This window comes from Ceratotherium simum, chromosome 24 (assembly GCF_057802395.1).
Source record: "Ceratotherium simum simum isolate JZ-2026a chromosome 24, ASM5780239v1, whole genome shotgun sequence".
In the NCBI taxonomy this organism is placed as follows: Eukaryota; Metazoa; Chordata; class Mammalia; order Perissodactyla; family Rhinocerotidae; genus Ceratotherium; species Ceratotherium simum.
In genome coordinates this window covers 48305186-48330681 of record NC_141923.1, presented here as the reverse complement: position 1 = coordinate 48330681, position 25496 = coordinate 48305186, and the positions used below count along the sequence as shown (strand labels likewise).

The window sequence follows — 25496 nt, the reverse complement described above, 5'->3', positions numbered from 1 at the left end:
ACTGTCACCCAGGGAAGTCCCTAAAACATTTTCCATGTCTAATGCTTTGTTTTTTAAGTTGTGCTTGCTTATAGGAACCAAGGCAGAGCATTGCCAGATGGCCAAACCGCAGAACCAGTCCAAACCAGAAAGGTCCAAGATGGCACTGGGGTGCCATGTGCAAAAGGAAACATGTGCAAAAGCTGCTGTGTGCAAGAAGGGAAGATCTGGCCGGCCCCGTGGCTTAGCGGTTAAGTGCGTGCGCTCCGCTGCTGGCGGCCCGGGTTCGGATCCCGGGCGCGCACCGACGCACCACTTCTCCGGCCATGCTGAGGCCACGTCCCACATACAGCAACTAGAACGATGTGCAGCTGTGACATACAACTATCTACTGGGGCTTTGGGGGAAAAATAAATAAATAAAAAATTATACAAAAAAAAAAAAAAAAAAGGGAAGATCTGCACGTGCCCCAAATGTCGCCGCCCGAGCGATGATGTGGAGACCCCTCTCCCTTCACACCCCATAAAAGCCCTGCCCACCTTCCCTTCGGGGACAAGGTGGTTTAGAGCATGAGCCCTGCCTCCTCCAGAGCCCTGCCTCCTCCACTCATTGATCAACGAATACTATTTCTGCTCTGCTATTCCCAGCCGTCTTGTTCTATTGGTGAGGGCGGCTCCGGGCAAAAGGACCCACTTGTGGGTCATCTGTCCCTTGGAGCTAGGTAACACTACCTCTTTTCTACTTACTTTAATCTCTTGGTTTTTTTTTTTTTAAGCTGTGTTTACTGTGATTACTTCAAACCTTTGCCCCATATTAGTAACTCAAGTTTTAGCTCTTTCTGCTCTGTTCCTTGCTGTTTTTATTTTGTTTCATAATTATGTTATTTTGTCCTCATTTTCTTTCAACTAATTCTGCTTTTTAATTTTTTTATTACAGGATATTTGAGCTCATGTTTTATTTAACTCATGTTCTTAAAATGTTGTTTTGTGGTATAAAGCACTTGTAGGCAATTCGCTTGTTTCTAGGGTTATTCTAAGTTGGGCCCTTTATCTATCAAGTTTATGCTCTTTTCCTTTCTTTGAATTGTTAAAAAAGCAAGTATATTTGTGTTGGCACAAAATAACCAATAACTATTCTATAGGTAGGAGAGAAAAGGGGAGTTGTACTTGAGCCAGAGTAAGGATTATAACCCAGGAAGGCATTTTCCACAAAGGAAGAGAGTGTTTTGGAGAAGCATGGTTTTCAGTCAGTCTTACACCTTTTTAGAACAAAGAACATACATTAAACATGCCCAGGATACATAGTTATCAAAGTTTCACAGTTATTCAGTTGCAAATTAGCAGGTCAACAGGACTCTGTTGTCCTGGGGAAGGGACTAATATGGGGCGGGGTGGGGCGGGGGTGTTACCAGTAGGGCGTAGGAGGGGAAGTGTGCATTCTTAAGAGAGTGTGTTCCTTAATGGCTAAAGCAGATGTACAATGTAAGCTTGACAGGCCATAAGTCAGGCCTCTTTAGTTCAAAATGAATCAGTTTTGAACCAGAAGTCACCCCATATACATCAATTATGTGAAAATCTCGTCATTTGTAAAATAGCTTTGCATTTTTTCTCATTCTGCTCACATTCTATCTAGATTTCCTACTTTCTGTTTGCTTTGAATCAGGATTCTTTTTCCTCTATAATTATCTGAAACCAGTGGGTTCCAGTTTGTTTTCTTCTCTATACCACAGTTTTAGGACTAGAAATCTTGTGTCTTTCCACTTTTCTGAGACCTGAGGTGATGGCAAGGAATGAAGGAGATAGACGTCAACTAGGCAATATGCAGTATTAGAATATTTAGGCTCTGCTTTTCTGAAGTTTTGTTAAAATATCCTGAACCAGCTTTCTTTCACACAGTTGGAGGTTGTGTCCTCCTCTTGGGGGTGGAGGGAGGAATACTTTGGTGTTTAGGATTATTTAACAATCGGGATTAATCATTTAAACTGGGATTCAAGAATATGAATGTGGATGGCTCAAGAGCCTTATTTAGCAATTAGTTATTGGAATTCACAGCATTTGGTGAAGACCCTCCCCTTGTTTGATTTCTCTAGGTAAATATTTGTCTTACTATTTTAAAAAACTGTGTTCATTTCATTGGCCATTACCGTATCCTTTTTTACCTGGATGTCTCTGATAGCCTCTTGTTTTTTAAATGCTAAAGGTAATTTTTATATTAAATAATTTCAAACTTACAGAAAAATTGCAAGAATAGCTCTCTAAGCCATGTGAGAGCAAACTGCTCTAGACCTCACTTCCCTCATGTGATAATGAAGATTCCCCTTAAACACAATTGTCTCCAGTGAGATAGGAAACAGATTTTTTTCTTTAATTATATGTTGTCTGTTGAGAATAGTAAAAAGTAAATTAAAAAAAATGTAATTAGAAAAAATAATACTGTGAAGGTAATATTTATTTCCCGAAGTTCAATAGTTTACTTTTTAATTCCCATTATCTTTGGGACATGAAGAAGAGAAAATTTACATTTTAAATCCTTGTTGTCTGCCCTTATTATCTTCATATCTTTGGTGGCTACTGCACAGAACATGTCAACAAAATTGATAGGTTTAATAGATTGGTAGTGTGAAAGATGACAGGAGTGGAGCCATATTAAAACAGAGCCAGAGCAGCCATGGCAGAGGAATTGCCTTACAGGTCTTGTTTTCTTTATCTTCCAAGCTGGACTATATGAAACAACAGTCCAAGAAGTCAGTAAAGACAGGGATATCCTGTCTGTTAAGAACTGATGGAAGGGGGGCTGGCCCCGTGGCTTAGTGGTTGAGTGCGTGTGCCCCGCTGCTGGCGGCCCGGGTTTGGATCCTGGGCCCACACCAACGCGCTGCTTCTCTGGCCATGCTGAGGCTGCGTCCCACATACAGCAACTAGAAGGATGTGCAACTATGACATACAACTATCTACTGGGGCTTTGGGGGAAAAATAAATAAAATTATTTAAAAAAAAAAAAAAAAAGAACTGATGGAAGGGCCGGCCCCATGGCTTTTCGGTTAAGTGCGTGCGCTCCGCTGCTGGCAGCCTGGGTTCGGATCCTGGGCGTGCACCGACGCACCGCTTCTTCGGCCGTGCTCCGCGTCCCACATACAGCAACTAGAAGGATGTGCAGCTATGACATACAACTATCTACTGGGGCTTTGGGGGGAAAAATAAATAAATAAATAAAATTATTAAAAAAAAAGAAAAAAGAACTGATGGAAACCGGATTGCTGACCAATCAATGAAGTACAAGTCTAGCCTTTTGCCTGATGACCGAATCTCAAGCGAATCTATGAAATACATGTCTAGCCTTACCTCATCTAGCACCAATGAACTCTTCTTTAATACAACTCACTTCATCTCCCTTTTTCCCATAAAAACCCTGAGCCCCTCTTCTGTAATCGGGACACTATTTGGGTTTTTGTGCTCCCCTTCTTTGATCCCAAATAAAAGCTTTGCCCCTTAAACTGGTTTCTGTTTTTGTAGGTTGACGGTAGATAAGGGTACTGGTGGAGATCCAGTGTATCTAGATGTTTGCAAGGCATTCAATAAAATCTTTCTTAATATCTGTTATTTAAGTGGCAGGATGGAGATGTGTGATTAGCAACTAGGATAACGATAGCTGGTTGGACATCCATTTTCTGAAGATTAATGTGTGGTCCTCAAACCAGAGGGAAGCCTGGTCACAATGCTCACTCCTGACACTATTGTGTGCAATCCTTTGACTGAGTCTGGAGAAACACAAAAGACTAGCTTAGAAAGTCTGTAGCTGCAGAAACCTGGGAATGATAACTAACTGGATGACAGAATCATTACTTGAAAGATATTATTCTCAAGTGATGAACCCAAATCAATAAAGTGAAAATTTACACATAGTAGATATTTATAATTTGGGTTGCCCAACATCCAAAAGCTTTTCTAATTTGGGGGGAATCCTAAGATAATAATAGGGAAGCAGCCCTTCCTCCACTATGGAAGCCAAAGGGCAGCTATTGCCCTGGGACATAAGCAAAGACAAGACCTAAGCACAGCCAACCAAATGCTGCCACCTTGGACTATGTCCTGAGGGAGTGACAACAAGGCTCAGGTCAATTACAGACACTTCAGGGTGGCTCTGCAGGGGCAGTGAGCCTGGAAGGGCAGGGTGCATGTCCACTGACAGCAGAACCCGCACGGGGCTGTTAGGTATCCAGTGGTGGTGATGCCAATCTTGGGGCGGTGAGTGACCTGCTGGCAAGTGGCACATCCTGAGTAGCCTGTTACTGAGGTGACAACTCATCTGGACCTTGCCTCCCTTGGGTCCCATCTGATACATCCACACCTTTTTTGATTCCAGGAGCTACAAGACACCCATCCAATACATTCCATTTTTGCTTAAGGAACTGTAGGTGGTTTCTGTTATTTACAATCAAGAACTTTCACAAGTACAATTTATCTGAGCTCAGGATCCAAAAATCAACTGAGAACACCTGGATGCTTGGCAATTCACGTGAAAAAGACGTAGGAATTTTAGTCCACTGCGATGTAATGGGTGTCAATAAAGTGGCCTGGCTGCCAGAGGGCTCCAGTGGGCCGGACAAAGAAGGTCAGAGACCCACTTAATTCTTCTGCTCTTGTTAACTACAACTAGAGTATATTTCCCTGTTCAAAATGTTACATTTTAAGGCAGACACGGACAAATTAAAATAGTAGAAGGGTGACCAGGAAGTTGATGAATCATTACAGGAGGAACAGGAGAAATTTAACTTTCAAAAACCATGAGGAAGATATTCTACGATTCTTTTAAATTATGTTACCACGGAGACAACTTCATAAAAATATAATGGTATAAAGATGCAAAATAGCCTTAAAAGTAAAACAATGTCCCCCACACAAGAACTAGGCTCTGTGTGTATATTACAAAAAGTGAGAGAAAGTGAGAGCTGAGACTTCCCAGATGGGATAAGGGTGAGAAATGAGTGTTGTTGGGACACTAATTTCTATCACTAGTAGAATGAACCCAGAGGGACCATTTCCTGAGCTCCAACTAGCAAACACTTTCCTCTTGGGGGCCATTATTCATTGGGTGCAGATATCTTCTTCCCCAACAGTGTTTATAAACTGACTGACTAGTTATTCCAGAGACTATGGATGCTTACCTTTTTCATTGTAGAAGAAATACAAGATCCAAATTTACTGAAATATTCCAAAGGTATACTATTGTATACTACCACATTCTTGCTTTGCCTTCTGGTTTCTAATGTGTTCAAATGAGTAATAGGCCCAAAAGCCTGTGCTTTCCTAGCAATTTCACGTTAAATGTAAGGCCACTTCCACCATCAGAGTGTCCCTGAGGATAATGCTGATTATTTTGAATTAACTATTTCAAGTAAGAAATAATAAACATATCTTATACATGCATATTCCTTCCAACTTCTATGTGGAATGTAAGAATTGAAATAATTGAGGGTATTTTGCATTTGCAAGAAATCAAAATCTTGGAAGGTAATTAAACTCTTTCGCTAGCTTGTGTGTAAACTGGTTCTAGCACTCCCAGGATCTGCTGCCGTCAAGAACTGAGAGAAGCTGTGGGGAAATGGAGGCCTCCTCACCTTCAACTCTCCTTGGCAGAGCATGCAGGACCAAAGCTTTTTCCAGGGAAATACAATCTGGGGATTCAATACTGGCAGGATTTAGAGAGTCAAACAAGAGCTTCATTCAGGCTCATGAGCGTTGCTACAAGTAATATTGCAGTCAGGATCCTTCCGACTACTGAGCATGCATATTAACCAGCTCAACTTTTGTTCCTTGTTTTTGCAGTTATGGCAAATGATCTGGGTGAAGCCATCTTCTCTTCTCCCTGTCCTGTCTTGTGACACATATTTCTGCAAACTCTGATGGAGGTTAGAAGAGCAATCTGTACCAACAGAACAGGCTGTGAGCTCCTTGGGGTGAGGGAGGAGAGGTTGGTTTCAGGGGTTTTCTTTCCAGCATCCGGGACAGTTGCAGGCACACAGTAAAGGACTGTTGAATTGAAGTGAACTAAAAGGAATGGAACTAACTGGCTCATAATATCAAAACCACACACCAACAAGGAATACTTGCTAGGTATCTAAACAATTAAATTAACAGATAAAGGAACTTTGTGGCAGGGAGAGAAACTGGGGATGTATTTTTCCTTGATCTTCATATTATAGCTTGACCCACTGTATAGTAATTTATTAAGAGATAAGGGAGCAGAGGAAGGCCATTTTAAAGAAAGTCAATAAAAACAGCATCTTTTTTTACTCCTATTGTCATATTAGGTTTGTTACTTAGGAAAAATGAATTGTCAACAATTCCAAAATCAAAAACCACAAGACAGTTAAATTTATATTTACCTAAAAGAAAGAAAAAGAATTAAAGACTTCATTCCTTTTCTCCTCACTAAAATTTAATTCTCTTTCTTTTTAAAATTCTTCATATGGGGGGCAATAGAAATGGCATATTATAATTAGTCATTGTGTGGTGAACATGATGTAGTCTACACAGAAATCGAAATATAATGATGTACACCTGAAATTTATATATGTTACCTCAATTAAAAAAGGCATATTAATTTTTATGTATATAAATAATTTCCAAAATACTACATTAGGCATGAACTGGCATTATTATACCAAATACAGCAAAAAGAAGGAATGCATAAAGATAAAAGTAGATATTAAGGAATTAGAAAACAGAAAAATGATAGTACTAATAAATAAATTGAAAAAACCAATGAAATTAATGATTAATTGTTTTTAGTGGAGAAAGCACAAATACTAAAAATAGGAAATGGAAATGGATTAATAACCACAGACATAGGGGCAATTAAAAGACTTCTAAAATCTTATTTTGTTCAGCTCTATGCAAATAAAAAATTTTTAAATGCACAAAATGGATGATTTTCTAGTAAAACATTAATTACCAATGTCGTCCCCAGAAGAGATAGATAATCAAAACATAGCAATTACTATGAGAGAAATGTGAAAAGTTGTCAACCTCCCTAGCCAAAATAAATAAATAATGCCCTAATCACAGATGATTTTACTAGTAAATTCTACCAACTTTTAAGTAAGAGATGACACCAAATGTTCTAGACCCTCCAGACCCTCATGATGAAGCCAGGCTACAAATGATCCCAAAACTTGAGAAAAGTAACACAAAACATAAACCACAGACCAAAAGTACTTATGAATATCAACGTGCAGACTCCAAAAAGTATATTGGCAAACAGAGTCAATATCATATAAAAAGAATAGATATATGTACCTCAAAAAGATATATGCATCCCTAGGTTCACTGCAGCATTACTGACAATAGCCAAGATATGGAAACAATTTAAGTGCCCATCAACAGACGAACGGATCAAGAAGATGTGATATGTATATACCATGGAATACTACTCAGCCACAGAAAAGAATGAAATCCTCTCATTTGTGACAACATGGATGGACCTAGCGATATTATGCTAAGTGAAATAAGCCAGACAGAGAAAGACAAATACTGTATGATTTCACTTACACATGGAATCTAAAAAGAAAACAAATGAACTAACAAAACAAAACAGAAACAGACTCACAGATACAGAGAACAGACTGGCGGATGCCAGAGGGGAGGGGGGTTGGGGGGGAATGGGTGAAACAAGGTGAAGGGGATCAAGAGGTACAAGCTTCCAGTTATAAGATAAACAAGACACTGGGATGTAATGTACAGCATGGAGACTACAGCCAATAATCCTGTATTAACTTTGTATGGTGACAGAGGGTAACTAGACCTATTGTGGTGACCATTGTGTGACGTATACAAATGTTGAATCGCGATGTTGTATACCTGAAACCAACATAATATGTCAAATGTATTTCATTTAAAAAAAAGAGTGGCACACTTTAATAAAGTAAGATTCATATAAGAAATGCAAAGATGACTCCATCTTAGGAAACATATCTACATAATTCACCATATTAGTGTTTAAAAAGAGAAAAATCATATGATCATCTCCAAAAATGCTGAAAATCTCAACCATTCTTGATTAAAATGCTTATATGATCATGTTATATCACACATATATGATATAAGCAGAAAGCCTATGCTGTATAGGGAAATACTAGGATGTCTACCCTCACCATTATAACCAACTATCACCATTCTGGAGGTAATAGCCTACACAATTAGACAACAGAAATAAATAAGAGATATAAAAATTGGATTGTAAAGATAGAGTTAAGATTAATCATTGTTTATAGATGGTATAATTACACACCTGAAAAACTCAAGAAAAGCACCTGAAAAAGTATGACAAATATCATGAGAATTCACTAAGGTAATTATGAACAAAGTAAATATAAGAAAATGATTAGCCTTCCTATTAGGGACACTATGTGAAATTGCCAATACTTGGGGCCGGCCTCAAGGCTTAGCGCTTAAGTGCGCGCGCTCTGCTACTGGCGGCCCGGGTTCAGATCCTGGGCGCGCACCGACGCACCGCTTGTCCGGCCATGCTGAGGCTGCGTCCCACATACAGCAACTAGAAGGATGTGCAACTATGACATACAACTATCTACTGGGGCTTTGGGGAAAAAAAAGGAGGAGGATTGGCAATAGATGTTAGCTCAGAGCCGGTCTTCCTCAGCAAAAAGAGGAGGATTAGCATGGATGTTAGCTCAGGGCTGATCTTCCTCACACACACACACACAAAAAAGAAATTGCCAATATTGAACTAACCTTTTTTGACTTACAGAAATGGCAATTTCATACGGGTCAGCCTAACATATACAAATAACAACCACTGAGAAAACAATGGGTAAAAGAGGCCATATATAATGGTCACAAAAAGGATAAAATACTTCAGGATAAAATTAAGAAATGTTCACAATCCATACAAAGAAAACTTTCAAAAACTATAAGGGACACACAACAAAACTTGAGTGGAAAAGCATATCCTTCTTTTGGATAGGAGGCCTCAATGTCAGTAAAGATGTCTGCTTCCTTCCAACTAATCTAGAAACTTAACATAATCTCAATGAAAACACCAAGAGAAATTTTTTAGAAGTAGAAAAACCGATTTTCTTTTTTTTTGTGAGGAAGATCAGCCCTGAGCTAACATCTGCCAATCCTGCTCTTTTTGCTGAGGAAGACTGGCCCTGGGCTAACATCCATGCCCATCTTCCTTCACTTTATATGGGATGCCACCACAGCATGGCCTCACAAGCGGTGCATCGGTGAGCACTGGGATCTGAACCTGCAAACCCGGGCCGTTGCAGCAGAGCGCGCGCACTAACTGCTACAGCACTGGGCTGGCCCGAAAAACGGATTTTAAAGTTCTTATTGGAAAACAAAAAAACTCTCAAAGTAATAGCCAAGAATTTTACCTGAAAAAAAGACAGAATAATGAGGGAAAACCAGCCCTACAAGATAGTGTTAAAAAACAAAATTCAACTGAGTGAATTTAAAAATCGAATTGGCTTTTAGCTTCTAGTGTCCTACCTAGCTAAGAGAAAGGAACTCTGATGAGCTGTCCACAATGGAAGGCTTTCCCAGGCAGAGGCTGTGGGGCAGGGAGAGGAGTGGGTTGTGCCAGGCACGGGCACCTTCCTTAGGGGAAGGCAGGATCTATTGTGATGATCCCCCCCCCACCCCCGGTGGACCAGGGAATTCCAGATTGACTAGTTAAAGGTCACATTCCTGGGACAGGCTGAAATTGCAATTAGGTTAGGTATTAAGTCTTGGTTTGCTGACAAGGGGCTTAGCGCAAGGGACTCTATTTTGGGCCCGTTGTCTCTTTTTAAACAATACTGTAACATTATAAAACTGCATCTAAACAGTGTGCTTTGTGAACGAAGTCAATGGAAATTGATTTCAGAATCCAGAAATAGACCTATACATGAAGAATTTTAGCATGATAAAACTGGCATTTTAATTATTTTTTTTTGTAAAAATTTTATGTATTTATTTATTTCCCCCCCAAAGCCCCAGTAGATAGCTGTATGTCATAGCTGCACATCCTCCTAGTTGCTGTATGTGGGACGCGGCCTCAGCATGGCCGGAGAAGCGGTGCGTCAGCCCACACCCAAAATCTGAACCCGGGCCACCAACAATGGAGCGCGGGCACCTAACCGCCAAGCCATGGGCCGGCCCTGGCATTTTAATTAAATAGAGAAAGGATTGATTATTCAATAAAAAGTGGTCGGACAGTTACCTGAGTGACCATGTGAAAAAAAATACTTCACTCTATATACCAAAGTAAATTTGAGATAGAGCAACAGATTTAAATGTAAACAAATTAATTCATGAAAGTACTAGAAGAAAACATGGAAAGATTTTTATGAGTAAATAGGAAGTTCTTTGGAGAGAGAATTTACAAAGTTCTTTGGAGGAAGTGAGTCTTTAAAGAATCTCAGGAGAAATCCGAAGTCTTCAGAAGTCTGGTTTCCTGAGCAGGTGTTGGAGACTGGGCAGCTTACACGTCCGCCAGCTCACTCTCAGAGGAGAGGGGCGAGTGCCGGCACTCCCCTCGCGCCTCTTCAAGCTGCTGACACACAACGTGTTGCCCACGTCACAATCTCACTGTGCAGGTCTGCAGCGGACGCAGGTTTAACCAGACGTCAGCTAGATTACCTTTTCCTTTGAAATTCAAAGGAAATTAGCTTGAGCTCTTGGGTCCCTCCTCAGGGAAATCTGAGTAATTTATGCATTTTCCAATCCCCTCAGGATTTGGAGAATTAATTTCATTTATCAACTGTTCTGCCTCACCATGTTCTGTTACTGTTCTGCACTGCTCTGTCCCAGGTGAGGAATATCAGCTCTTTCCCCTTCATTCCCCCCTTAAGTTATCCCTCATACAAGGCAGCTGTGTATAGAGCAAACTTGATGGAAGTTTTGCTCGGTTTCCCTTTCCCTTCGAGACCCTTTTCACATCTTCCTACCTTAAATTACTGGGGCTCTAGGGTTCTCTACTCATCAGCTCAGTTCTCCTTATATGCAGAACTCTTTTGGTCTTTTCCAGGCCTGCCTTTGCATATCCCCAAACCCATTATCGTGTTTTGAAAACTATGGCTCACCTAAGGGAAGGTGACCCTTGAGCCTGCAAGAAGTGCTGGCACAGGCTTTCCTTTGCCTCTGTGAGAAGTAGGGAGCAAATATTTCCCCACTGGCTGGAAATTATTATTCCATTGTCTTTAGAAGGCAGAAGTGGCTACAGTTTTGGTCTTACATAATTTGCTTCTTCTCCATCACAGAAAGGACCAGATTTCATAGCCATCTGGGTTACATTTTTCCCCTTGCCTAACATTATTCACTCCATAAAAGAAACAAGAAACAATTCAAAGGTAAAACCAAACAACAAACTCAGAAGGGAGTTCCTAGGTCTGTGAGGAAGTGCTCCACCTAAATCCTGTTGAACATATTTAAATACTATTCCTAAAATGTTTGCGCCACTCAAAGGCTAGGATTCATGGGCTAGTGTTATGACTTTAAAAGTTATTTAGGTCATTAGGTTGACTTAAAGCCATGTCTGGGTCAACATGTCAGTTACTGAAGTATATCTTTCAAAATACTGGGACAGATAGTCAGATCATCCTACTTTTAAAGATGCTGATCCTTTATTCCTCTAAATGTCTGGGTAAGACATTTCTATTTCCTGCATTCTACAATCTCCCAATGTCTGCCTCTGGGATAATAATCATATTTATATTGCTCCATACTCTGAAAAGAATAAGGAACATTTACATTCCACGCTATTTAGACACTATGGTATGTAAATTTATCTGAGATTATTCTTCATATTATTTTATTTCTGCTATTGGTGTTGTATTGTTCGTTGTTTCTTAAAAAAAACTCACTTTCACACAGGTGACTCATGCATACAATTAAAAATTCAAAAGGCACAAAAGACTCTACAGCTAAAAGTGAGTCTCCCTCCTACTCCCGTGTCCCTCAGTTATCTAATTCTCTTTTTTGGGGGAAACCACTATTGTCACTGAATAACTGCCCCTAGTAACTCAAAAGAGGTTTCGGAAGCATCTAACTGCTTCTCCTTTAGTTATGTTACGAGATTCAACCACCAACCACCCTGAACCTGTCCAAACCCCACGCACAAGTGACGCCTGTGCAGACGGGTGGAGAAGTACCCAAGAGTCACCTTTGCTTCATTTTAATGTTAAGATCTCTGCCCCAGGAGCAGCTCAGGCCTTAGTCCCATAACATGTGACGTATGTGGAAGCGTGTGCACCTGCGTGAGCGAATACTCACCTCTACATGTGATGATGAAACTTCCTTTTTGAATATGCATTCCCCATATTAAGAAAAGGCCTCTGCTTTCCCTTGCTCAGAGAGCCGCTGCTTTGGAAATGATTCCCTGTGGTCTGGTTATTTGCTGCAAATAAATCTCACTTTGTGTGACAACTACTTCTGCTGAAGGCTTTGATTTCAGCTCACCAAGAAGCGGACCCACTTTGCTTCATTAACACTAGGACTAGTTTCTTATCTTCCAGAGGTATTTTATACTTCCCTCCCCCCACAGTATACATTCTATATACTCTACATTCTATACACACTGTTCTACAGTTTGGTTTTCACTTGACCAGAGAGCTTGGGGATTTGTTCCATACCTGTGCATACAGGATACCTTTAATTTTTTTTTATCTTTATAGTTTTATTTATTTATTTTCCCCCCAAAGCCCCAGTACATAGTTGTATGTCATAGCTGCACATCCTTCTAGTTGCTGTATGTGGGACGTGGTCTCAGTATGGCCGGAGAAGTGGTGCGTCGGTGCACACCCGGGATCCGAACCCGGGCCGCCAGCAGCGGAGCCCGCGCACTTAACCGCTAATCCACGGGGCCGGCCCTAATTTTTTTTTATCTTTAAGCTGCACATCATTCCACTTTATGGAGGTACCAGCATTTATTTAACCAATTCCAATCAACAGACATTTACACTGCTTCTAATCTTTAGCTATCACCAACAATTCTACAATGAATTACTTTATATATAAGTCATTTTGCATGTATAATATTTGAAGGACAAATTTGTAGAAGCAAATTGCTGAGTTAAACGGTATGGGCATTTTCAATTCTGATAGCTATTGCCAAACTGTCTTCGAAAGGAGTTATACCCATTCATGTCTCCACTAGCATCATCTGCGAGTTCCTGTTTCCTAGTACCCTGACCAACACAGCATATCAAGCTTTTTGAACTTTGTCAATGTCAGAGGTGAAAAGCGGCATCTTGTACTTTTAGATTCTTCTCACTGAATGATTTGAAATGCCAAATTCACCATATACTATTTGTCTGTCTGATGGATTTCTGGGCATTGGTCTCTCGTCTCTCCCTACACTATTACGCAGTGGCTTTACACTATGTTTTACTCTACAGTCAGTCTCATTACCCTTCTGGCTCTTCTTTTCCCTAAGGCAATTCCTGTCTATTTTTATTTTTTCTATATGACTTTGAGAAATAGTTTGGCTTAAGAAAAAATTCTGTTGCATTTTTATTGAGATTGCATCACATTAATAGATTGATTAGGGATACTATTACTTGTTAAAGCTTATTATCAGAGGCTTAACATTTCTTGTCTATATCTTTTGACTCGTGTCTTCCTTGTGCTTATAACAATGTTGTCTTAAATAAAATGTTTTCTTATTAATTCTTCACAGCATTTTTGGAAACAGGCAGGGAAGGTAGAAGATAAGGGATTAGCCCAAGATTATATTTGAGAGAAAGTCCTAATCCAGTTTCTATCTTCTATTTGGTAAGGCCTCACTAGTAGATTCTACGCAAATTCAAAAACAAAACAAACTTTTCTACCAAGGATTAAATTCTCCTATTGCAAAAAGCTAACAATATCCAAGCACAATTTTACAGTGTATTTCTTCCTTTTTTTTTGTGAGGAGATCAGCCCTGTGCTAACTTCTGCCAATCCTCCTCTTTTTGCTGAGGAAGACTGGCCCTGGGCTAACATCCGTGCCCATCTTCCTCCACTTTATGTGGGACGCCGCCACAGCATGGCTTGCCAAGTGGTGTGTCCGTGTGCGGCCGGGATCCGAACCGGCGAACCCTGGGCGGCTGCAGCGGAGCTTGAGCACTTACCCGCTTGGGCCACGGGGCCGGCTCCTACAGTGTATTTCTTGCGTGATGACCTGTGGCCAAGCACTGTGGAATGCATTGCAATCATGAAGTCACAATCTCAAAAGAATTCTGAAACCAGAGTTGGCTTAAATGCTGTACAATGACACCTAGGATCTTGGCCTACTTCCCAGATTTTCCCTTTTTGGTTTTTTAGCAAGTTTCATCTTGCCTGGGGATTTGCTGAATATGGTACATGGGTCACTGACTTTCTGAATGTGACATTGGGATCAATAGCATTTGTCTGCCCAAGGGTTTTGGACTATAGTTTTCAGACATACTGCAGTGGTAAATAAGTTCTCTACTGACCTGTGCTCAGGAAGCCCTGGAACAGAGGTGCAAACAGGAAGTGCAACTGGTGAACTGACCACAGAAGGCAAAGGTCTTGGGGCCGGCCCGTCGTGTAGCCGTTGAGTGCGCGCGCTCCGCTGCTGGCAGCCTGGGCTCGGACCCTGGGCGCGCACCGACGCACCACTTGTCAGGCCATGCTGTGGCGGTGTCCCATATAAAGTGAAGGAAGATGGGCACAGATGTTAGCTCAGGGCCTGTCTTCCTCAGCAAAAAGAGCAGGATTGGCAGATGTTAGCTCAGGGCTGATCTTCCTCAGAAAAAAAAAAAAAAGAAGGCAAAGGTCTTCTGCGAGAACGTTCTATTGCCAATATTGAGTTACATACCTGGGCACACTGGCATTCCAACTGGAGGATCTTAAGTCTTTAAATAAATGTCTAGTGAATTTAAAAGCTATCTTTAGGGGCCGGCCCCGTGGCTTAGCGGTTAAGTGCTCTCGCTCCGATGCTGGCGGCCCGGGTTCGGATCCCGGGCGCGCACCGACGCACCACTTCTCCAGCCATGCTGAGGCCGCGTCCCACATACAGCAACTAGAAGGATGTGCAACTATGACATACAACTATCTACTGGGGCTTTGGGGGAAAAATAAATAAATAAATAATTTAAAAAAAAAAAAAAAGCTATCTTTAATGCCGCCTTTGATAAATGGCCACTTACAAAAGGTCAGCCAAGACTTGATCAACAGTTGATTATTCACAGCAACCTGGGCACTTCCTACCATCGCTCTAGTTCTGTTAAATGGGGACAGCTGAGAAGGCGCCTGCATTAGTTACTGAACTACTTAGATGTATGTGTTGACATACATCTGAGTCTGTTTTTGGATTACATTTCCAAAACAAATATTGTTTTCATCATTGTGTTTTGTCAACACTTTTCTCCTCAAAGCCAAAAATCTTGTAAAAAATGCATAGTAGTATGATATACAGACGCAGGTGACGTCTGAGGTTTTCGCCACCACATAAATGAGAACAGTCTTTACTCGTCCCTCCGTAACAAAAAGACTAGTGTGTTCTAAACGAGACTGTTATGCAAGAATCTGAATAGCACACAGTTTACTGAATGCTCTGCCTGTTTAGTGACATACCAGAAAGTAGGACAGAGGCTAAAAGCAAAAACATGGGGCAAGTTTAAAGCAATGACGTTAAAGGCATATGGTTGATGAAATATTTCAGTATCAAGGCAGAGATCAGGTTGTAAAATCTAGCTAGTCAAAGTATAAAGATGAGCTGTGAATAGGATAGCTGTTTAATTCAATGATCTCACTGGTTTGTTGAGCACTGAGAGTGTTGCCAAGATCACGAAATTAGATCTCTCCGAACAGAGACTGACAATGGTGTGATGGTGTCATATATCACTTGCCTTTTACTCCCACTGTACTGGCAACACTTTAGGCTATAATTAACTATTTAGACACGAGAAATTAATGAAAGGTGAGACAAAATGGGCAGCAAAGGGAAATTGTTACCGTAAACTAGGCATACGGCATATAAAGTTAGGACAGCATTTTCAAGTCTAGGAAAATGACATACAAATTTCATGATTCTCCCTATATTAATAGAATTTGTTTCAACCAAGTCATATGAGGAATACTTTTTACAAACCTGACTGTGCTCCCAAGTTTGAAATTTGCCTTAAGTATTACTAAATTCTGTAGTTACAGGACTCAACAAATCTCAGATAAGTGGAAATCTGGGTCTGACAAGACTCTCAGAGAAATGTAAAACATAATTTAAACCAACGGGAATTCTAGTTCCTTCCGATGAGAATTTTTCATTTAAAATTTATGGATTCCAGGGGCCGGCCCTGTGGCGTAGTGGTTAAGTGCTCGAGCTCTGGTGCTGGCGGCCCGGGTTCAGATCCCAGGCTCGCACCTACACACCGCTTGTCAGGCCATGCTGTGGTGGTGTCCCACATAAAATGGAGGAAGATCGGCATGGATGTTAGCTCAGGGCCAGTCTTCCTCAGCAAAAAAAACAGGAGGATTGGCATGGATGTTAGCTCAGGGCTGATCTCCCTCACAAAAAATAAATAAATAAATAAATAAAATAAAATTTATGGATTCCTTAGGGACCTTTGTACAGCTGAGGACCTGAGTGCCTTTATATATACATAGACACACACACACACACACAAATAATTATTTTAGAGAATTCTCTGAAAGATTTCAGGGTCTGAATTCTGGAAAAGACTTCATACCATTAACAATGTGGTTCTAGGATGATTATAACAGATTACAATACAGGATATTTTAAGCCTTCTTAAACCTAGGAAATGTGGATTGACCATTCCCAGGACTATTTTATTCCTGGGTAAGAATATTTAGTTGCCATATGTACTGAAAGGAATACAGGTAAGATTATACTCATTGGGCAGCTCACTTGTCAAGACATCAGCCGTTCTGTTCACAGCCCTGAAGGAGGCAAAGGAGGATGTGTTCACCTTGGTTTTTTCTTCTTGTGAAATACGCTCATTTCTATTCCACCTGCAAGCACTGTGGTTATTTTTACCAGCAATTGAGACCACAAGCAGAGGAGTAAGCTGGAATCGTGACTGAATTACAATTCTCAGGCCTCTACCTACAGGTATTTATGTGGAGCCTGGTCCGAGCCCATCTAGAATGACTCCCCATACATTACGCACGCTGGCAGAGGAGCAGAGCACAGGGTTAAGCACTCACACACCACGGCTCCGCCTCATCCTGTGGCTGTGTGACCAGGGTCTGGTTACCTAAACCTGCGTCTTGGTTTCCTTATTGAACACTAAGGGCTAACAACGGCATTTACCTCACGGGTGTATAGTGAACATTAAGTGAAGGAATACGCGTAAAGCATCTAGAACAGTGCCGGGTAAACGGTAACAATGGTTCAATAAAAGCCACAGGATTGAGGATTTAATAAATTTGGCAAGCTAGTCAGCTTCCACCCCTATATATATAGAAGTACCCTTAAATCTTTTTACAGTTGAGAGGAGAAAAAATGAGCAGAGACACCTTTGAAACAGGTGGTGGTAGCAAATCTTTACAACCACAGACCTAGCTGAGGAAAATTCCCAGTTCTCCACTGTGGCGTTACTAAGAGGCAGCAGCTCAGCTCCCAAACGATGCCCCAGTTGTTCCCATCGCCTGGGTAACTTTCCATGTCACTACCTTTGTGAGCAGTTCTCCCCCAGACTAGTCCTTCCCCTTTGCTGTGCTTGGTATCCTTTCCCTACAGAAGTCATCTTTAGTACAACTCATGGTCAGTCAATTGTCAGAGGCGAAAGTTCTGTGTCAGGACTGACCTTGAGGCACATTTATATATATCTACAAACTGGTGATCCTTAGCCTCCAAACACGTTGCGGTCCCAAAGTTAATAGCTATTTATTTGAAATTTGGAATACATTCCCTTCTCTATAAGCAAAACACAACAACAAAATGTTATAGTGTCTCTCACTAAAAGCAAACTAATTGACCAACTACCATTTCCCATGAACCCCATCTTTCCTCCTTTGCTTGTTTTCCCTTCCATTATGTTTCCGTTGCAGAGAGAGTAAACCATAAGTTACTGTCTGGTATAGAGAAGAAACAGTCTGCAGCTGGAATTGGGAAAGCACTGGGAGTTTTTCCTCCCCGATCATAAATGCAGTGATTACTGACTTCAAAGTAAGTAAAAGTTCAGTAAATGGGAAAAAAATAGAACACATTCCAGGGTGAGGGGACAGCAAGCACAAAGGTGGAGAGATGTGCACACGCACTGTCAGGTTTCAGGGAGCAGCACACGGCAAGAAGGACACACTTCCTGGGCTCTGCAGGAAACGGCCGCTGAGTCACCGCGGGGCACGGGCTGGGCGTGCTGTAATGAGGAACCTAGCTAGGCATTTTCGTCGGGCACAGGTTAATGCAATGATCCGTCTTTTAAAATAGTACACCCAAGCTCTGCTTTCAAGTTCATCCCGACACACTTCCCACTCTTCCGCCACATGCTAAGAGCTATCCACGTTGCTTGCTTTGGTTGTGGAAAAAGCAAAGCTGCTTATGTCCGAGCCTCTTGGCTCCAGATAGGATTCGCCTTCTCTCCAGGCTTCTCCCAGTTCAGCAATTCCCACGAATTTTGATCACATAATTTTCCTACTAGAATGTAAACTTCATAAAAGCAAGAATTTTTATATTTCTTAATTCATAGTTATTCCTAGCACTTAGAATAGAGCCTGGTACATATTACCAGTCTAGATACAGCTCAATAAATTTAAGCACCTATGACGCCATGCCCCGTGGAGGGCCCAATGATGATTAAGGTACGCCCCCTAACTTTAACGAGCTTGCGAACAAGTGGGAGAGCTATGTAATCAAACCCCAAATTAAGCAAAATGAAACCAGTGCAAGTATCGAGGTACATACTGTTAATAGGGGTGCTATGGACTGAATATGCCTCCCCCAAATGCATATGTTGAGACCTAATGCTCAATGTGATGGTATTTGGAGGTGGGACATTTGGGAGGGATTAGATCATGAAGGTGAAGCCCTCATGAATGGGATTAGTGCCCTTATCAAATGAGATCCCAGAGAACTTCCTTGTCCCTTCTGCCATGTGAGGTTGCAGTGAGAAGATGGCAGTCAATGAGGAAGCGGACCCACACAGGACACCAAATCTACTGGTGCCATGATCTTAGACTTCCCAGCCTCCAGAACTGTGAGAAACATTGTTTATAAGCTGCCCAGTTTATGGTACTTTTGCTATAGCAGTCTGAATGGACTATGACAGGGGGCTCACAAGCACTTATTAATTTCAACTAGAGGATTGAGGAAACAAAAATTCACAAGACATTTTCCTCAAAGACAGAATTTCCATCAGGGCTGTGGAGGTTATTTTTGGTTGAATGATAATTAATTTGAACTCTTCTAGATCCAAGAGACAGAAACCCATCTCAAAATAGCTTAAGCAAATAAAAGGAAAGTATACCTGGGAAATCTGGGGGTGGCATTCACTTCAGCTCTCCAGCTCTTGGCCCTGCTCGTGTGTGCGCTTCCTTCTCCCCTGTAGCACATGGACATAATCCATGCTGCAGGAGGAAGGGTGGGGTTTGGCCACAGATGGCTCCACGCTCATATCACACCATGTGCCACCAGGTTATATTTAATAGCCATGTAAGGCTATCTGCATTTTGGGGCTAGCAAATAAAATCCCATGGAAGGCCTCTGCTTGGTCTAGTTTGGGTCATGTGCCTATCTCTGGGCTAATCACTGTGGCTCATGGGGTGGGAAATATGGTCTGACCTGAGTCATGTATGCGTCATTTGGCCATGGTACAGACATTGCTATGACTGAGCTGTGTTAACAGGGACTTATACAAAGCAGAACATAATTTATAACCAGGGGTGGCAAAGGTTGCAAGACTTTTATAGGATTGGCAGCCCTATGAAAGGGAGTGGGCAGGGCTAGGGTGGCACCTCATAAAGACATGGGGAGGAGAGGACCCAACAGGAGGAGAAATAGGATGTGGGGCAGACAAAAACAACAGGTAACCATTACAATAACTAAAATGCACGCATTCTTAGGCAAATGGTGCGCAGTTTACTGTGACAGAAATATGACTGCTGAAGCCAGGCAGTGGGAGATCAGGCAGAAGAGTCAGGTTGGGCTACGTTGTGGGGAGCCTCCAATGAAAATGGAGCCATCAAAGGGCTTCAGTTGAAGGAACGTTGTGATCAGCTCTGTCACCCTATCCCCCTTTCTCAGACACACAGCCCAGGGCGAACCTTTCTGAAATGTCTGAGCTGTCAGACTATCAGGACCATACACCAAGTCTCTTTCCTTCCCCATGTCTGCCTTTTCTTTCTCCAGTCCACACACTGTCCCACTTCAATTCTACATGTAGTCCTACATCCTGGCCACTTATTTCGCAACCTAAGGTCAATATCACTTCAGGGAATTACTTTTGTTCAGCACTGAAATTCCTGGATTCTTAGAACAACGTACATCTAAAACCTACTTTTCAGTCACTCTGGCACCAACCAAAGGATGTGGGAATGGGAAGTTAAGTGGAAATGCAGCAGTGGTTGGTCCCGATCTGCAGGGGTTCTTGGGGTTAATTTTCTAGCCTGGGAACTATGGTCACCTCTGGAACGCTGGACTGAGAAGTTGTGAATGGATTATACTCCAGAAGATCAGAATGTGCCAATCTTTCCCCATACATGTACTTTATCCTCTGCTGTTCTTGAGGGAGCAGTGTGCCACCGTGGCCACCAACCCTCCTGGTAGGAGGTAGTGTGGGTGGCTATGGCTCATGAATAGGTAGATTTTAATACCTTTCCCTCTTCATCAACTTTTTGGGAAGATTAGCATGAACTGTATAGGATCAGGAGACTTATGTTCCCAAGAACGCCTAGAACAGGCTACTCTTCGAGGTAGTTTACTATAGGGCAGTTACTTGCTCCTGGTGAATGAGATAATGGATCAATTCCACTAGAGAAACAGTGCAATCCAGGAGAAAACATTTACTTCTTACTTCCTTGAAATTACTAAATGTGCACGCACTAGTTCCAAATAAGAAAAATCAAAACTGGACAATTCTAAAATGAAAGTTGTTTTTTGCCATCCAAGCTGATCATGGCAGAGATAAAACAGGAACATTGCTGCAGTAAAACAGAAGATTCTAAGAAAATTAACCTGCCTTAACTATTGAAAATGAGAGGCAACAAAGGCAAGGAGAAAGGCAAAGGCCAGCTTTTAAGAGTTGTGACTGCAGTCACTGGCAGCTCCTGGTGTGTCAGGGAGCACGGACACGACCAGAGGCCACGGCAGCTGGAGGGGGAGGCAGCGCACGGGTCTCAGGAGAGTCATGGTGCTGGCTGCTTCTGAGAAACGTGCCCAAGACCAAAAAGCACACACTCCCCAGACTCTTTCTGGCAGAGTTTGGATTTATTACAACAGCCTTAGGACCAGAAAATGGTTATACTTTTCTATCACAAAACTCACAGGGAGTCAAATATTTCCAAAGATCAAGCAGAGATGGTAATGGGTGTGGGTGCAGCCAAGGAAAGGTATGAATGATGCTCACCCAGGAGAAAGCATTAGAGATGAAGTATTAATACACCTGTTTTTCATCTTGCTCCAACAGAAGACCAGATGTAACCTTCCTAAACAACATCCCAACATATCCTGACAACTGTAGGGTGGGGAGGAAGCAACTGCACCCCGTTACGTATAAATGAAAAACCATAAGGTAACAGACAATACCGAGCTCCCTCTCCACACGCAAATACAAAGGCAGAGGAAGAGTTCATGCTAACTTTCTGCCAAGAGACTGTTCTTGGGGAAAACACACACACACACACACACACACAGCAAAAACTCTTCTCCTATTCTCCAAAAAGTATAGTATTTATTTATTTATTTATTTTTTTGTGAGGAAGATCAGCCCCAAGCTAACATCCATGGCAATCCTCCTTTTGCTAAGGAAGACTGGCCCCGAGCCAACATCCACTGCCAATCCTCTTTTTTTTCCCCGAAGTGCCAGTGGATAGTTGCATGTCATAGGTGCACATCCTTCCAGCCACCGCATGTGGGACGCGGCCTCAGCATGGCCGGAGAAGCGGTGCATCGGTGCGTGCCCAGGATACGAACCGGAGCCGCCAGCAGTGGAGCGCGCGCACTTAACCACTAAGCCACGGGGCCGGCCCAAAAGTATAGTATTTAAATTTTAAAATTTCTGGGCCGGCTCCGTGGCTTGGCGGTTAGGTGCGCGCGCTCTGATGCTGGCGGCCCGGGTTCGGATCCCGGGTGCGCCCCGAGGCACCGCATCTCCGTCCAACCCGGGGCCGAGTCCCGCGTACAGCAACTAGAAGGATGTGAACCTACGACATACAACTATCTACTGGGGCTTTGGGGGGAAAAAATGAATAAATAAAATCTTTAAAAAAAAAAAAAAAAAAATTTTAAAATTTCTATTAGTTAACGTATGCTGGAACAGTTTGGGAAGGGATCTACTTGTCCTGAATTGATAAAAGGGCAACATATAAACACCACGAAATGAAAGGAATACCAAACATTATCTAACATTGTGCAACTTGTCTCCCTACCCAGTTTGCATTTGTCACCAGAATGGAAAACTAATAACATGTTTCCTGGGTATTTCGTGTTTTTCTTAATCTACTTAATTTTCTCATTCTTTTGCTTTTCTTTCTCCAGGGTCTTGAAGATCTGAGACATGGAAGGAAGTGTGTCCAGGCCTGGCAGGGCACTCTTGCATGAGGGCCTGGAAACAAGGCGACCACTGGCGACTCAGGCTTACAGCCATCTGTCAAGACCCTGCAGAACGAACAGCATCAGGTTACACAGAGGGCTGGGGTTGGGGGTGGGGGTGTTGGGAAGAGGCACAAAAGATGCAGAGGCAGTTTCTGCTCTTGAGGAGTTCTCTGTCGATTAGGGGAAGGAGACAGGCAGGATGGAATAAGGTACAGCTGGGACTCAGGGGAGCAGGTTCTAATTCTGACTCTGCCATTGGCTGGCCATGTGATTTTACAGGGTGGGAGCAGTCACTTGTCACAAATAAAGGAATCAATCTCTGTAAAATGAAGGAATTAAATGTGATCAGCATTTCTCTAAGTATATTCCAATAAAAATAAGTCTGGTTAACTAAATTTGGAAAAACTGCCCCCACCCCAGCACCAGATAGAATAACACTGCACTGAGCGTATCAAAGGCTCCCAAAGTCCTGCTGTAAAGGAACCTTTTAAATTTGGCATTTCCCAAACTTACTTTCTGAGACAACATCTGTTACCATTTGCAGAACATGCTTTGGAAAATGATGATCTCTACACCCTTTCCAGCTTTGGAAGCCTACTGTCATTAATGGTTCTCTTCCTTAGAGACTCCTCACTCCCCTCCTCTGCTGTTGTGTATTTAGTCTTTCACTGAGTCTTTGGGCCGAACCTAACAGGCTGTCGCTCACTTTACTCTTCATGAACTTTATGCTATTTAAATGCTCACAGGAAACTAAAACAGAGTTGGACTATATGACCTCCAAAATCTGGACAAAGCCTGAAATTTTAGGATTCTTTGAAAATCATCACAAACATCCACTGAAGACTGCAACAGGATGTACATAACCAAGGATGTTCCCACCACAGCACTAACATTTCCTAAATGAGACTTCTGAGACGAACTTCTACACACTGCTCTATACTGCATTTCCTTGGCAACTTCCTTTCCCCTTCACTCATGCAAAAGGAGAATGCAGGGAGACAGCGTGGATTGTACTGGCTCCCCAGACCCATCCTAGAGGCAACAGGGAGTTCAAGGAGTGCTTTCTGTCAAATCTGCTCTTTGTAGGTACAGCAAAAGGTTTTTATGTAGATAAATTATTATAAAACATGAGGAAACTATATGTATTGCCCATACCTAACCATAAAAATATTTAATGTACGTGTTTCAAATTCAGCCAGAGTACCATCCAATTCCTGGCAGAGCTTAAGGCCCAGGGATGGCAGCAGAATACGGATTCGAGACAACTTGTGAATAACCACAGAAGTCAGCTACCCAACACACAGACAGGTGAGTCATCTCCAGTGTATGATAGCTGCATCCTCTTTGTAGTTCTGCCTTGACTCTTCTTTCACATCATGTTTCTTCTTTGGTCCCATTTCCATGCTAACAAAAGATTATTCAAAAACAATTTTAAGACATACACTCAAATTAGTTTTCTCAATCATCCAAATGCCTTATTCATTAGTAGCTGAGAAGACAGAAGTATTAACCAACCTAATTAATCACAAACAATTCAATCATTTCTCCTCTATTGTAGGCCTAACAGTGAAATCTCCAGGTTGGTCTGACTCCACTTTAAGCGGCTCAAGTGCCATCAATGGACTGAACGGTGGAACTGGCTGTGATGCTACACTGCTGATTCCCTTTCCTCTGTCTACTCTTCGGGAGAATGCAAATGGGATACGGTATGTTAAATGCCACGAGGACCAGGATGCTTCAGTGCCCAAAGAGGCAACAACAGAGAGAAAAGGAGAATGAAGATGACTGCTGACACGTCACTGAGGACTTCTGCAGAACACGTTCAGTCTGAGAATTCCCAAAGGTTGACAGATGCTGTTTAACAGAAGTAAAATGTAAGATTCCTAAGGCCTGCTTCACATATAAAGGAGTAGTTATTGGGAAACCCAGTACATTTTGTAATTATGTTCTAAAATACAGTAACAATCGATTATAACATAAGCATAATTACTGCTGAAAATAAAGCTATGAACTAACAACAAAAGGCTTTAGGAAAGGCTAATTTTAAAGTAAAAATAAAGAAGATTTAATCCAAAACATTCTCCTTATTCTAAGTTTAAATAACTCTTGGGAACCTAACTGGATTAAAATTGAACGATCTGACCAGTACTCAGAAGAATCATCATCATAGCATGTACACAAAATAGAGAATAAAATTTTAATGGTATCAAAAACAGAACTTTTTGGTCAATTTAGTATTTGCTGGAATAAGGCTGCAAAATGTTACTCAGTAACTGACTTAGCTTCTAAATCAAGCCAGAATTACACATACTCTGTGTATTACGTTAGTATATACAAGTACATTCCAGGATAACATGCAGAGACATGGAAACAATAAGCGTACCGTAAGTCAAAATCACCATCTCTATGGATGAAATAATAAATAGAAAACAAAACACCTGTCCAGTAATCCAGAATATCTCATTCTGAAAACGGGGTTTTGAATGCTACTTTCTCCGAGAATTCAAATAAACTCCACATGGTTAAATTTGATCTTGTTTTCTCAACGTGAAAAAAGAGAAGCAGACTTATTTCTCTTGCTATGGGAATATGTTTCTTTTTACTCAGTATCAAATGAGAAGGTGTGACAGACTGTCACTCTTCTCAGGTGCAAAGGCTCTTCACATTCCAGGGGTGAGCATGCAGCTCCTAAAGCTCTGAGGCATCTGGTGTCACACCACCGCAGCAACACACGCTCAGGTGCCTTTGATGATACAGTCATAGGAGACGAGAGCAACATTCCGAGAACTAAACCAGAC

General features: G+C 41.8%; 1 protein-coding gene and 1 long non-coding RNA gene across 2 annotated transcripts in view; one reads left to right on the top strand and one right to left on the bottom strand.

Annotated features, from left to right (window-relative positions):
• Positions 1–232: 232 nt before the first annotated feature.
• On the top strand, positions 233–25133 carry LOC147913952 (uncharacterized). Its single transcript, XR_015556196.1, has 4 exons — positions 233–700; positions 22642–22782; positions 23894–24006; positions 24257–25133. It is a non-coding gene; the product is annotated as an uncharacterized LOC147913952 (long non-coding RNA).
• DDHD1 (DDHD domain containing 1) overlaps positions 24873–25496 on the bottom strand; it is a 107070-nt gene continuing 106446 nt past the window's right edge. The window contains exon 15 of the transcript XR_015556194.1: positions 24873–25496. The gene's annotated coding sequence lies outside the window, so the exon portion shown is untranslated.